We start from the raw sequence: 5,383 nt of genomic DNA, 5'->3' as shown, positions 1-5,383 counted from the left end.
CATGTGTAAAGTAATAAATCATGAGTATGTACAGCGTCTCTGTTTCAGTAATGATGGAGTGTTTGTCTTCTTTTCTCCCTCTGGTCAGGTGATCCTCTAAAGTCAGCTGGTTGGGGAGGTCTTGCTGTCTGAATTAAGTGGAAGAATATCTATCGTGTGTATGAAGGGAATGAGGGTTTGTGTCTGGAAAAAATAGAATCAACTTTTTATAGTCTAAAGAGAGCATGATTTAACACTTACTGTGTTCACTTTACTGGAAACTCTTATCTTCGGTCTTATATCTTCCACAGACTTATATATAGCAGGTGTTGGCACAGTTCATTCCACATTTCAATTATTAAGAGGGGGAAATCATGAAATATGAAATGTGCTACAACATTTCCACAAGCCACGGTTTATTATGTTTAAAAATATATTACATTTAACCTCAAGCCCCCAGAAAAGATGGCATAGATACAGCAAATCTCTGAAAAGCTGCTGGAGAAATGAAACGCTGATCTTCTAAAAGATATCGCCTCAGCTCTTGTTTTGTCACTGCATAACCCTTCCGTTTAAAATCTCCAGTACATATTGATGTGCAGATCTCCTGATTCAGCCTTCAGTGACCCCTGTGAGGTGTGGACTGGGGCTCTCTTTTCCTGTAAGTGACCACAACCATCAGGATGGAAACGTTTTGTTGCAGAATAAAGGTAACTGATTAGAATGACGTCATATTTATTCCAGTAAATCGTCCTTCAAAGGAACAATTAAACCAAACTTTACCAAAAAAAAAAAAAAAAAAACTGTAGGTGTCAGTTGTTCAGTTCCATATTGTCCATTAGGCTTAGGTGTACCATCCACACGTGTGGAGAACATGGTGTCCTTTTTCTCTTGCAGGCTTCATCCAAAATCAGGAGGCATGTCATATCATGGTAGAATTACTATTGCTGTGTTGCGCTATAAAGTACACCTGTCTGGAAGCTGTTTTTTTAAATTATTATTAATTTGTCACCTGATTCTGTGTGTGTGTGTAAGGTCAGCTCCTCTCTCACCAGAGCCGCTCCCTCTTTGACCCTGTCCTGTCTGTGCTGACCTGTCACTCAAACACACATACGCACACCAACAATGGCCCAGATTCCTGTCTGTTTGTTTGCTTAAGCATGGAGCTCAAACTGTGTCGGCCCCAAACTTTCCTGATTCAGCGATTAGACCACAGGCAGCGTGCTGGAGCCTGAAGAAATTTAACTGAAGGGAAGAGAAGTGTAATTTACATCGTTAATATTCTTTAATTTTGCTATGGTACAATCATTATATTTTGGACAGGAATCCTAAATATTGATAATACTCAGTATCCAGGTAAATATTTATTTAACTACTTTTTATTAATTTATTTTGGCCAAAAGCATGCTCCTCCAAGCCGAACAATGACGTTGAAACAGTGGTTTAATCTGTTTAAGGCCACACTTGATATCACTGTTGATTAAGCCTGGGCTTCAAGCCCTCAGATAGCATTGCATTAATAGAGAAACTGTAATAAATATATCCACATGGGCTTTTAGAGAGATGTGCTGCCAGTATTGCAACGTCTGTTCTCTGGAAATCCATGGCTGTTTTAGAAAGACAACGCCAGGCCTCATTCTGCACATGCTACATTAGCATGGCTTAGTCGACATTCATGTGATTGTGTGGCCTGCCTGCAGCGCAGATGTGTTCCCTACAATGTATGGCACATAAGAATCAGACAACGGCGATCACTATGTGTTGAGCAGCTCAACTTTTATCAAGCACAAATAAGTAAAACATGTTAAATCTGCAATTGTAAAACTGCAACAATTTTTATCCTTGGTTCTCAAACAGAGAAAAAATGAAAAAGGGAAGTTGATGCAAAACAGTGGTAAACATGCCTCTGTTTCAACTTTTTTATTTTTTCCCTTTTTTCTCAGGCACTTATGTTGTTTGTACTTTTGACAGTCAGACATTTTTAGAAGTGTTTTTTTTTTCTTTTGGCATGCTACAAAATGTACAAATTGTAGATAAATAAATGTATTTGATACTTTAATTCAAGCCCATTTTTAGCTTCATACTTTTAATATGATTTTAACACACTTCTACACCATACAATTTGACACACTTTGCCTGACTGTGAGCTTTAAAAATGAACAAAGCTTCACCATGCAGCTAATAACATTGGGCATGTGTTTAGATTAGTGACTAGTCTGTTCTTTACTCAAAACCACATCAACAAGTCTTTCCAGCCTTAATAAAGGCCAGGATGTGGTTTGAGCAGGTTGAGAAATGTTTTGGAAATGTATTTACAAGAAAAAAGAAAAAAAAAAGACATCAAGTGATTGTTAGCAACTTTAGCATTGTAGCTCAGGCTCAACAATAAACAAACTACAACATAAGCTTTGTCTTGCCTAGCACATCTGGGATAGTGCTTTATATTTTTCTCTGCCAAAACCATGCACTTTCAACTATTTGTAATTAAACAATATACAATAATACATGAAAAGCTAAATGCCAAAAAAACATAAAGCCCAAGCTTTTAGCATTTCGTTTGCCTTAGAAATGGAACAAATGTGCTTAAATCCACCTTGAAACATACTTAGCAGAACATGTCAACATGTCAAGTTGCGTTTAGGCCACATTTCGCGTCCTAATCCGTCACCATTGTGGGCTGACAGTGGCTCAGTGTCAGGAGTGTATTGTGGCTATTTTTGCTAGGTTTTGGTGTGTGTGTGTGTGTGTGTGGTGGGGGGTGGATCAGGGCCTTCTCTGGTTTTACACACATACTGGCTTACAAGACCAAAGCCCTGAGTGAAGGGACAAATATCTGCCTTGTGTAAACACTCGTAAAAAGATGACGCTGCCCTCAGAAAGAGGGGATTATGGGAAAAATGAATAGGGGCCAATAATGGACAGGGAGATTTTGCGTTTTGAGTGTCTTCCTATAGGCTGTCACACTGAGGAGCCTTCAGGGAGGGGATGGCGGTGGAGTGTGTATGCATACACAAACACTCCTGCGCACTTACACACAGTCGAAATGCCAAGTCTAGATCTAAAGCATGCACACACATGCACATGCTGACTAAAAGGAACAGTGTGGAAGAAAAAAAAAATACAATTTACACAGCTTTCTACCCTTAACAAACTGTTATATTTTTAAGCATGTAACAGACATATTTTACATTCCAGATGTTTCACTTTCAATTAAGACCCCTGCCACTGAGCTGCAATTGCAAATGTTGACCATTTGAAGAAACTGATTGTAATGCAGTGGTCAGACACACACTCATACTCAAGGTCAGTGAGTGATGTGAGCAAAACCTCCCACCCACTGTAAATTTGTTCATGCATTTAGCTCCTGGAGTCCTAACCAATGGGAGAGCTCACGTTGCTGCATCCACTGAAGTTACAGAGAAAAAGAGGAAAAAAAACCCCTAATGAAGTTCTAATTAGGGGGCTTTTCATTTTCAGCCAAAGATACATTCACACCTACTTTTACCTGCACTTATTGGCCACTTTATTAGGGATATTGACTTTGTACTTGCACACACTGTCCACTTTGTTAGAAACGTCTTCTTGGTACTTAGGTACCTACTAGTTTGTGTCACCAAATGACCTTTTCCAATGAGCAAATGCATGAATAAGCATACAAGGAACGCTTCAGACACAACTGTTATTACCCTGATAAACCCAGACAATAATCAGTATTTACTGTTTGGAATTTGCACTCAAATTTGCTTTTTTAATTATTATTCAAATATAAACGAAATAAAGATAAAGGAGAAAATGCGCATCTTTCATAAAGGGACAGACATGTCGGCTGACAGAATGCTCTAAATCAGCATCCTGATAATTTCATGTTTGTCATCTCTGTGGTTTTCAATTTCCAGACAACAACAACAGGGCCACTGGCAGGTTACCAATGACACAGGAAATTTGGGTGTTGGCTCAGGTCTAGTGGAAGGTGCGATGGTGTGTATGTGTGTGTGAGTGAGTGAGAGCGCTTATTAATTAGTCACCTGCCAGTCTTCCTGTGAAGAGATCAGAGATTAAATAAGAAATGTTGATGAATGAGTAAGACTTTAAACCTGCACTGATCTGTTTACAGTCAACACAGGAGTTAAAAAAACAAGACTTTATTAGGGAGGAAAGGAATAATTAATTTAACCAGCTTTGTTGTTGCTTTGTTTCTCTTTGATGGTATATCTGTTGTGTCAAATCCAATATGGCTGCATTCTTTCTGTATAATTCCCACACCCACCTATTTTCTTACCTGCTGGAGTGTACTGTAGTTTGTAAAGAGTAATGGTGGTTCCAGAATTGGTTTCCCCAGATCTTCACAGATGAATTGTGTCCATGCGTTTAAAGGACTATCTTGTATTTAGTAACTTTAAACCACAACAATTGCTCAGACAAGAGTTAAACTGTGAAAAGGGAAACACATGAGATGCTCTGGAGCAGCTGCACAAGGGCCTAAGGTTACCAAGCCCAATGCCAAGTGTAAATTAGATACTATGATTAGTAATATAGACTTTTAATGGCAACCGTGTTAAATCATTCATTCATTCATTCATTCATTCATTATCTGTAATCTACATAACAACATGTGTTTTTGAACCGTGGGAGGAAACCCACACGGACACTGGGAGAACACGCCAAACACCTCACAGACAGTCACCTGGAGTGGGGCTAGTGTTACATTAATAAAAGTTTATAAACTACATAACCTAGCTACCTTCAAATTCCAGTTAAACTTAGAGAAACTGGTTTTACATTCGGTTTACTTGTTGCTTAACTTAGAATCTGTAAGTAATTTTTTTTAAGGCATTCAATGTTTAAGACAATTTAAACTTGTAAAATGAGGTATTTTAATATTTTGCCACTTCACTCTTCAATATGATGCAGGAGAAAAACAGAGATAGCAAAGATTTAACATTTCTCAATTGCTCTGTTGCTCTTTCTATTTCTTTATTTCCCACATGGAGCTGCAGTTATCATCTTAACACATCACGCCATAAATCAGACTCTTATCTTCCCGCAGAGTGACGTTTTTATTCATTAGAGTCAAAACATGTTATAAAGATATCTCTCCCCCACCCCCTCTCTCTCTCTCTCACTCTCTCCCTCTCTCTCTCTCTCACTCTCTCCCTCTCCCCTCCCTCCATCCACTGTTCCTTTGTCTGTTTATTTTTTATTTCTATACTGTCTTTTCTCCTTTTTTCTCCTCCTATATTTCTCTCCCATATGTTTTTATTTCTTCCTATTTTCTTTCTCTCTCTCCCTCTTTCATCTTTAGTCTCTCTCTCTCTCTCTCTCTCTCTCTCTCTCTCTCTCTCTCTCTCTCTCTCTCTCATTATATATAATGATAATTATAATGATGCATATATGCATGTCTGTA

Source organism: Hoplias malabaricus, chromosome X2, assembly GCF_029633855.1.
Source record: "Hoplias malabaricus isolate fHopMal1 chromosome X2, fHopMal1.hap1, whole genome shotgun sequence".
Taxonomy (NCBI): Eukaryota; Metazoa; Chordata; class Actinopteri; order Characiformes; family Erythrinidae; genus Hoplias; species Hoplias malabaricus.
Note: the sequence above shows the minus strand (reverse complement) of the source record.